The sequence below is a fragment of the Lathyrus oleraceus genome, chromosome 2 (genome assembly GCF_024323335.1).
Source record: "Lathyrus oleraceus cultivar Zhongwan6 chromosome 2, CAAS_Psat_ZW6_1.0, whole genome shotgun sequence".
Classification (NCBI taxonomy): domain Eukaryota; kingdom Viridiplantae; phylum Streptophyta; class Magnoliopsida; order Fabales; family Fabaceae; genus Lathyrus; species Lathyrus oleraceus.
The window spans coordinates 138,283,302-138,294,186 of NC_066580.1; the positions used below are offsets into that span (position 1 = coordinate 138,283,302).

The following is a 10,885-nucleotide window of genomic DNA, read 5'->3' on the forward strand; positions in this document are numbered from 1 at the left end:
GTTCTACAATAGATTCCATGATTTTGATGATAACAAAGGATGAAACCAAAAGTGGCACCCTAACGAAAAGTTTCTAAGTGTGCAGGGTTCTAAAGAAAGAAGAAATAAATCTGATGATGTCATCAGATGCAAAACAAGATCAGATGCAAAATCTCAAGTATCAGAAGCATCTAAAGTGAAATCTCGTTTCAAGAAGCTCTGACTCTGGACAAAACTACAAAATATCAGAAGCATCTGAACATGAAGTAAAGTCTAGAAGCTCTGACTCTGAACAAATGCCTTCTGCAAAGTCTGAAGTTATCAAGCGTCATCTGAACTTTCAAGAGATAACATCAGAAGCCAATTTCTCCAGATACACAAAGACTCTAATCAGAATTGTTAATCATGATGAAGTAACGTTTAAGCCAAGTTAAAGTTCTGCAAACGGATTTCCTCAATTAGAAAGAGACGTTAATCTCCACTTCCAAGAGAAAAGATACTAATTGTGGTAAGTAGTCACTTCTAAGTGAAAAAGTCTACTGCAGAAGCTATTAATGGAATGGCGTAATTACATCTCAATATCCAACAGATTCAACGCTACTTCAACTCTACTTCAACTCCTATAAATAGAGAAGAAATCTCATTCAGCAAATACCAAGAAATCACTAGCCAAAACTATACTGAAATTATATCACGCTCAAGAAAAACTTCTTTGTTCTTCAAAGATTTTCACTAAGCTGTTGCTTATCAAGTGAAAAAAATTTGTTCTTAAGTTTGTAATATTTGCTTTCTTAGAAGCACTTTAGATTACACATCTTGTATCTATTTTTATTTGATTTCCTCAAGTGACTTGTTGTAGTCTGTAGACTTGAGAGGACTAAGAGATTTTCTTTTCTCTTAGGGGTTGTTTGTAATCTTTCAAGATTAGTGGATTAAGTCCTTGTTGAAGGCGAAATCACCTTGGCCGGGTGGACTGGAGTAGCTTTGTGTTATAAGCGAACCAGTATAAAATCTTTGTGTGATTTCATTTTGCAAAAGCGCTTATTTTTTTTAAACAATTCAAACCCCCCTTTCTTGTTTTTCTCACCTTCAGCATCTCCACACTGTGAAGTTCACCATTAGAATTCTATATTTTGTAGGCTTTGCATACTCAATAAGGATGAGAATGAGCTACTTGCTGATATAGCTTTAGAGGATGATCAAACCGAAGGTAACTTGAGCTTTAAAGTTTGACTGTTCTTATATTTATTGGTTCAATAGTACAAGTATGCAGTCTCAGAAGAAAAATGAGTACAATGATTCAGATTGCGACTTATGCTTCAAGCATGGTATTGGAGTCATTGTGTGTAGTTTGAATACTCATGGTTCTTAGCTCGTTTTTTTTATGATGGTTATTTTTCTTGAATGATATTTTTCATGGAAGTATAACTATTTTTTATGAAGAGCGTGTATATGATTGCCTAACTATTCTATGATTATCTATCCTTTATGATATTATATATACTAGTTGTTGCAATTGCTAAACAGTCACGTCTTCTTCCTATTTAATCGGAGATACATCATGTGCATTTCAGCAAGTTCTAATCTTTATCCGAGTAGTTGATTAAGTATTTGTTTTCTATTGGCATGGATACAATGTGACTTAAATCTTAAATATTTTTAGATTGAGGTTTTTGTGATGTTAAAGTATTTATACAAACTATTTTTATAATTAACAAGTATATTAAAGTATGTAATAGTACAGGCTAAAAATAACATATCTATTAGGTAAAAATTCGAAGGATAACAAGTCGTTCGTGAATAGGTGAGATGTGGTAAAATTATATCAAGAGTAACAACATATAACATGACAAGACTTGAGAGCGTGCACTTCCTCAACCGAGAGCACTGACAAAATCAATAAGCAGAATAGACTAAAGTTTATGCTTTAAATTAAATATTTTTATTGTTGAATAAGGAAAGCTAATTTCTCTGTTGTTTGTAACTTGTAAACTAATTTAGATTACATAGGCAAATGGGTGTTTCTCCTTTCCCCTGTGAGGGCGGGAGACACATCCTCTTCCCTAAAGTTTTTAAAATTATGTAAGGTAGTTGTCGGAGCAAAGACCGGACATTGACTTACCCTCCAATAAAATAAGAGACCGAGAACGACAAAGACCTCCACAAGGAGCAAAACGGTTATGTAAACGATAAACCTCTGGTCGGGTAATGAAATCGGCTTCGGCGGGCTACGTTAATAACACTTATGGCCTAACTGAAGGCCAAGTTACTTAAAGTCTCTGGCATAATTGGTTGCGGATGAGCTACGTTAATAAAACCTCTGGCCTAACTGGAGTCCAATCTACTTAAAGCCTCTGGCATTATCGGCTGCGGCCGGGCAAAGTTAATAAAACCTCTGGCCTAACCGAAGTCCAAGCTACTTGAAGCCTCTGGCATAATCAGCTGCGACCGGACAACGTTAATAAAACCTCTAACCTAATTGAAGTGTGAGCTACTTAAAACCTCTAGCATAGTCAGTTGCAGTCGGGCAACGTTAATAAAATCTTTGGTCGGGTCATGCAAATAAAAGCCTTTGACCTCTATTTTACGTCAACTCACATGGGGCTCTGAACGCCGGTCATGCAAAATAAAGCCGCCGACCTCCATTTTACATCAACCCCAATGAGGCTTTGAACATAGGTCATGCAAATAAAAGCCTTTAATCTCCATTTTACGTCAACTCCTGTGGAGCTCTAAATGACGGTCATGTCCGTAGCCTCTAACTAATATCACATCAACGTTTATTGACAGTATGAACGTCAGATAAGTTAATAAAACCCCTGAGCTTTTAAAAAATACCAACATACCTCTGGTGAGTCAATATATTATACTTAGTGAAGGAGAAGAGCGATCCAAAATGCAGCGGAATTTAAAATTTCTCCTTTAGTGATCCTTACGAATGGGCATGATCAGTGATAGAATCGTTACCTCTTATGGTGATTGTAACCTTTGATGCAGATCTACGGAGCGATCACGAACTTTGAACAATGACAACGCCTCTACTCAGCCCACACGAACGGAATCCTTCAATCTCAGTGCTAGCTGCTACGAATGAAGGCTCTGAGTGAGAAAGAGAGAGAGAGAGAGAAACGAAATTGCAACTGCACGCATGCTTCTACACAAGGGTTCTATTTATAGAACCACTTGTGTGGGCTGCAAGCTAAAAAGCCCACTCAAGTGTATGTGGCCCATATCTTATAATATGCCAAAATCACTTAAGCGCGTGGTACCTTACCATATTTCGTATTCTACTTAAGTACACCATACCTTACGATGTTCTACAATTCACTTAAGTGCACCGTATATTAAGGTATTCCTTAGTTACTCTATCTCTCATCAATCCGTCCTTTTGTGTGTGACCTTGTAGGTTTTCGCGGCATTGACAATTATATTAAATCATGTATTTAACATGATAAATAGTGAACGGTATCTAGCAACATATCACAACTACCCAAGACACCAAAATGTCATGTGATCTGACAAATCCTTTTGTGATAATACTTATGTGTACAATTACCCTTTTGTCCTTATGTTTATATTGAACACAAGGTATAGACCGTGTCATCCTTGTTCAGTTCAATATTGGGCCCATAGACATTTATCCTGTTACGTAGGACGGGTAAATTCCATCTAGGTCACTCATGTCCCTTAGCATGCTTCGTGGAGTACCCATCAATTGTCTTTATGGTCATCCAGTTACGGATAATGTTTGATCAGCAATAAGGCACTCGACTCTACATCTAGGGTCCATAGTGATTTCAGGTCGAAGGGTGGTATACATCATTATCACCATGAGAATACTTTATGACACTTTGCATAACATTCTATATAGTATTCTCATAGTGGGTCAATCCAGTATAAATATTACTCTTAATATTCATACCTATGTTTAAGACTTGATAACTCCTTATCCATGATCCATGAGATGTGATCATCAGTCTATATACATAATAGTCTTAATGCTTTAATGTTATCCCACTTCACAATAAAGCTCGACTACGGATACTTTAAGAATAATGTCCTTATGTTTAATGTGATCTCATGATTAAGTCACACTTGATACATTAAACGGACTATCTATTCTAGGGACTTTATTAGACAAACATAATAAAGAAAAAACCTTTTATTATTAATAAATAATTCGGTACAAGTACCAAAACTAATGGCCTCTAGGGCTTACACCAACAATCTCCCACTAGCACTAGAGCCAATCAGGCATACCCCTAATGCCCATAGATCTAGTATGGCCATCATGCTTCTGCTGCGCAAGAGGCTTTGTCAGTGGGTCAGCAATATTATCAAGTGTAGGTACTCTGTATATTTTCACGTCTCCTCTATCTATTATCTCTCTAATGAGGTGATAACGCATAAGTATGTGTTTGGATCGTTGGTGAGATCTAGGTTCCTTAGCTTGTGGGATAGCACCATTGTTATCACAATAGAGACCAATGGGATCCACAATGCTTGGAACTATGCCAAGTTCACTAATGAACTTTTTGATCCAAACAGCTTCCTTTGCTGCACTAGAGGTAGCAATATACTCGACCTTGGTTATAGAATCAACAACTGTATCTTGCTTTGAACTTTTCCAACTCACAGTGCCACCGTTTAAGCAAAACATATAACCAGATTGCGATCTAAAGTCATCCTTATCTGTCTGGAAGCTAGCATCGGTGTATCCAATTACAGCCAGCTCTTCCTGACCTCCATATATTAAGAATGAGTCCTTAGTCCTTCTCAAATACTTAAGGATATTCTTGACAGCTACCCAATGAGCATCACCAGGATCAGATTGGTACCTACTCGTTGCACTTAAAGCATACGAGACATCTGGTCGAGTACATAACATGGCATACATGATAGATCCTATTGCAGATGCATATGGAATCTTATTCATGCGATCCCTTTCTTCCTTAGTTGAAGGGGATTGTGATTTTGATAGACACATGCCATGTTGCATAGGTATGAATCCTTTCTTGGAATCATGCATATTAAAGCGTCTCAGCACTTTGTCTATGTACGTACTCTGACTTAGGCCAAGCAGTTTTTGTGATCTATCTCTATAGATTCTGATTCCTAATATATAGTCTGCTTCACCTAGGTCCTTCATAGAAAAGCATTTCCCCAACCAAGACTTTACTTGTTGCAGGGTAGGGACATCGTTTCCAATGAGTAATATGTCATCTACATATAATACCAAGAAAACGATCATGCTCCCACTAACCTTCTTGTATACACAAGGCTCATCTTTGTTCTTGATGAATCCATATTGTTTTACTGTTTCATCAAAACAAAGATTCCAGCTTCTGGAATCTTGCTTCAATCCATAGATTGATCTTTGTAACTTACATATCTTTTGGGCTTCTTCTGGTATGTCAAATCCTTCAGGTTGTGTCATGTACACATCCTCAAGAAGATTCCCATTAAGGAAATCAGTTTTGACCTCCATCTGCCATATTTCCTAATCATGATATGCAGCGATAGCAAGTAAAATCCGAATAGATTTAAGCATTGCAACTGGTGAAAAGGTTTCATCATAGTCAACCCCATGAATTTGTTTATATCCTTTTGCAACCAGTCTTTCCTTATAGGTATGTACCTTACCATCCATGTCAGTCTTCTTTTTGAAGACCCACTTGCATCCTATAGGGTTAACTCCTACAGGAGGCTTTACCAAGGTCCAAACTTGGTTTGTGTACATGGAATCCATTTCAGATTTCATGGCTTCTAGCTACTTCTCAGACTCGGGACCAGTTATGGCCTCGTGGTAGGTCACAGGCTCATCTTGATCCATGAGTAATACATCACCTTGATCAGTTATGAGATATCCATATCTCTCAGGTAGGTGACGTATCCTGCTTGACCTACGCTGGTCTTGTTCTACTTGAGCAGGTTGCTCTTCCATAACTACTTGTGTTTCCCAGTCTAATTCCTCTATAGGTGTGTCAATGCTTTGTGATTTTTGAATTTCTTCAAGCTCTACTTTCCTCCCACTGATTCCTTTGGAAATAAAATCCTTTTCTAGGAAAACTCCAGTTCGAGCGGCAAACACTTTGCCCTCAGAAGGATTGTAGAAGTAATACCCTCTTGTTTCTTTAGGATACCCCACAAATAAGCATTTGTCAGATTTGGGCTCAAGCTTGGTAGAAATTTGTCGTTTCTGATAACATGAAATAATATAACATTTTTGGACTCGACTTAATTAAATTATATTATTATTTGTTTCAATTTATTTCATATTATTCGATATTACGTGGTATTTTCCCTTCTATTTGTCTCAGGTAACTTATTTGAAGCATAAGTGAAAAAGAAATAAAAGTGGGGGTGAAAAAGAGGATGAAAGCAAATTCCACTAAAGCCCAGCCCACAATTACAAGCCAGGAGCGCTGAAGCTGTGACGACCGCCACACAAGGTGTGACGAGCGTCACGCCCTGCTACTTTGTGTTACGAGCGTAACACATGGTGTGACGAACGTCACACCCCACTCCTATATTTTTGGCTTTTGACACGTAACAGAGGCACGTTGAAGCTATTCTTCCGCTTGACTCGTTGAAACGTGAAGCTTACTTACTGAAGGCATTTTGGGAAAACGGTTACAAAGGAGACTAATATAAATAGAATCAAAGATCCAACCCTGAAGCTCTCGCTTCCCTTTCCGCCGTGCAAGCATTTACAACACTAATTTTCTACAGCTTTCTATTATTAGCAATTTTTATTTCCTTTTCTTTTCCAGTCAATTTTCAGAGCACTTAATTAATTTTTCACACAATAGTTTCTACACCGGAAACTATTGTGTATCTTTTACTGGATCTAACCTTACGTTAGATCATAGTATTTTTATCCCTTTGCTTTTATTTTCCTATCCGATTGAAGAGTGCAAGAACAAATCCAACCGGTCTGTGGTGGAGTGTTCAAGATTCCTATTAATTATTCAGGTTCTTTAATTTATTGTTTTAATTTATATATGCTCTGCATTGCTGTTTATTTATATTGTTTGCCTGAGATGGTTTTATTTAAGCATGATGATTGTTTAGACCTGTTTAGCATGTCCGGCTAATTAATTTAGATATCGGTATGTAAAGTAAGCAGAATGAAGGAATCAAAACTAAGTTGGTATAATTGTATTTAAAAATAAAGTCACTTTTTTTATGGTCTCAATTTACAGAGTTAATACCAAGGTTTTTGTACGAAAGTAAAAGACATAAAGAAGTTAAAATCAATAGAACGACGGTTTGAGTTTTTAACTGGACAGTGTAAATTGAACATTAATTCTAAATCAGGGCGAAAGCAATTTTTAGAGTTAATTAAATTCTAATCTTTTTCAAAAAGTATTTTTAAAGGTTAAATGTGAGGACGAGAGTTAACCATTTAAGTTTAATTATATAATCTAAGTCAATAGAGCGAGAGTTTGAGACGAGGGTGTTTAAACGGTTATTATTTTAATGAAAAGAGTTTCTATAGATTCTGTTGTTTTCAAAAAGTGATTTTGGACTTAACTAATAAGTGACAACTACGTTAATATAAAGTCATAGTCTATTCAACAGAGCGAGAGTTTGAGATAAGACTTTTAATCAATAGTGTCTACTGAAAAGATTTATTTTAAAACCAAGAAACCAATGAAGATTTGATTCCCTAATTACGACGAACTACATACCGATATCCGCTTAATTGATATTTAAATTAGATCCAATTTTAGTTTTACTTCTCCCCCAAATCATCAAAGTATCATCCGCCTTAGCTTTACGAAGTAACCTTAGAAAACGGTATATCGATTCATAAGTCCCTGTGGGATCGATATCTTTTAAAACTACGCGATAAGACTGTGCACTTACAGTTAGTACCCCAATAGACTTATAAAGTCGCGATCAAGTTTTTGGCGCCGTTGCCGGGGACTTTTATTTAGTCGATATCGTAACCCTTTTGTTACGCTGTAGAGACTAAGGCAATTTTTATTTCTTTCTTTCGTTGATTTGTATGCCACACACTCGCTCACAAGGCGAGCCGTTTTACTTACGAATCAACGACGTTGAACTATATCTCCGAGTCTTATGATGAATTCGGGAATATCGTGCTGCAAACAATCTCCCTCCTATCGAAGTGCCCGACCTCAAAAATATTCTTCCTTCGCCGATACCTGAGATGGCAGAACCAGCTCGTGCTCTTCGAGATTACGCCGCTCCATCGCAAGATGAGCCGCATTCGAGTATTGCTCCACCCGCAATCGAAGCAAACAACTTCGAACTTAAACCTTCGTTGTTACAAGCAGCGCAACAGAATCAATTCTCTGGAAATCCTACCGAGGATCCAAACCTTCATTTATCCGTATTTGTCCAATACACTGATACTGTTAAAGCTAATGGTGTCACTTCAGAGGCGATTCGACTTCGTCTTTTTCCCTTCTCGTTAAGAGATAAAGCTAGAAGATGGCTCCAGTCTCTTCCTTCCAACTCAGTCACCACATGGAATGAGTTGAAGAAAGTCTTTCTTGCCCGACATTTTCCTCCAAGCAAAACAACTATGTTGAGAGCCCAGAGAAATGGATTTAAACAGAAAGATAACGAGTCTCTTTTCGAAGCATGGGAAAGATACAAAGACATGATGAGACTTTGTCCACACCATGGTTTAGAGGACTGGTTAGTAATTCATACCCTCTATAATGGTCTCTTATACAACACAAGGTTAACAATAGACGTCGCCGCAGGTGGTGCGCTTATGGATAAACCTTATGCCGATGTTTATCAACTTATCGAGAGCATGGCCCAAAACCATTATCAGTGGGGAAGCGACCGAACAATGGTAGAAAACCCTCAAACGAAAAGTGGCATGTACGAGATAAGTAGCCTTGATCATGTTAATGCAAAAGTGGATGCTCTGGCCCAAAAAATTGAAAGTTTAAATGTATCACCTCCAGCCACCGTGGTTGCCGCAGCTCAAAATTGCGAAGTCTGTGGAATCCAAGGTCACACTCTTGCAGATTGTCAACTCCTAACAGGAATCCAAGCAGAGCAAGTGAATTATGCTCAAGGAAATCCCTACTCGCATACCTATAACTCAAACTGGAAGAACCATCCTAATTTTTCATATAAGAGCAATAATGCTTTATACGCACCAGGTCAATCTCCCAGTCAAGCCCCAGCTATACCTCCTGGATATCAAAAGCCGACCCCATCTACACCTAACAATAATGTTCCTAGAAAATCCAACTTGGAAATCATGATGGAGAACTTCATAGATTCTCAACAGCAAACCAATAAAGATTTCTTAAACCAGAATGTACACACTAGCGAACAAATTAAACAACTAGCAAGTAAAGTAGATGCCCTGGCTACCCATAACAAAATGCTGGAAACACAAATATCACAAGTAGCTCAACAACAAGCGCCTACTGCTGTCCCAACTGGTACATTTCCTGGATAGCCCCAACCTAACCCGAAAAGCCACGCTCATGCAATCATATTGAGAAGTGGAACAGAGGTAGAAGGACCGTCTGATCCAAGAATTAAAAACCAAAACTCTAAAAAGTCAACTGAGGAAGAAAATAAACCTAAGGAAAAGGAAGAGAGTAATAAGGAAACCATAGAAAAGAAAGAACCTTATGTACCTCCACCACCTTATAAACCACTTATCCCTTACCCTCAAAGGCTTATTAAAACCAAAGATGCAGGCCAATTTAAAAAATTTGTTGACTTACTGAAACAATTAAACGTCACAATTCCTTTTACAGAAGCTATTACGCAGATGCCCTCATATGCTAAGTTCTTAAAAGAAATTCTTTCTAATAAAAGGAAACTTGAAGATAGCGAAACCGTTACACTCACTGCTGAATGCAGCGCTATAATCCAGAATATGCCTCATAAACTTAAAGATCCTGGTAGTTTCTCTATACCCTGTCACATAGGAAAATTTGTCATAGACAAAGCTCTATGCGATTTAGGAGCAGGTATCAGTGTTATGCCTTTATCCATATGCAATAAACTGGAAATGGGAGAATTAAGACCAACTAAAATGTCTGTGCAATTAGCAGATCGTTCCGTTAGATATCCTGTAGGAATTCTTGAAAACGTTCCCGTGCGCATATGTCAATTCTACATTCCAACCGATTTTATAATTATGGACATAAGAGAAGATGAAGTTACACCCATTATATTGGGAACACCATTCTTAGCAACTGTCGGTGCGATCATAGACGTAAAACGAGGACGACTCACTTTCGAAGTAGGAGAAGAGAAAATTGAGTTCATTCTTTCCCAATTTTTGAAAGCACCTGCAATAGATGACACATGTTACTTCATGGATATCATCGATGAATGCATAAAAGGAACAGAGTTAGAAAATGACAAATTGTCTGACTATCGTATAGAAGACAGACTTAACCAATGTTTAGCAATGACATCGGATCCTACGCAATGCCTTAAGAAACCAAACCTCGACCTGAAAACACTTCCCAAAAATCTGAGATATGAATTCCTAGACTTAGAACTTGAACGACCAGTGATAGTTAATGCAGACCTAGGAAAACTCAAAACCGAAAAACTCCTACATATCTTAAGAAAATATCCAACCGCACTAGGATACAACATCACCGATCTTAAAGGAATAAGTCCTTCTATTTGTATGCACCGCATCATGCTAGAAGAAGACTGTAAAACTTCTAGGGAACATCAGAGGAGACTAAACCCGATTCTGAGCGAGGTAGTGAAAAAGGAAGTAACAAAGTTATTAGAGGCAGGTATCATATATCCTATATCTGATAGCAAATGGGTTAGTCATGTACACGTAGTACCAAAGAAAGGAGGTATAACAGTTATTGAAAATGAAAAAGGAGAAACTATAACCAAACGAATTGAATCGGGATGGAGAATGTGC

The 10,885-nt window shown here is 37.7% G+C and overlaps 1 pseudogene; it reads right to left on the reverse strand.

Annotated features, from left to right (window-relative positions):
• Positions 1-8,543: 8,543 nt before the first annotated feature.
• On the reverse strand, positions 8,544-8,643 carry LOC127123956 (uncharacterized; annotated as a pseudogene).
• Between the last annotated feature and the right edge of the window lie 2,242 nt (positions 8,644-10,885).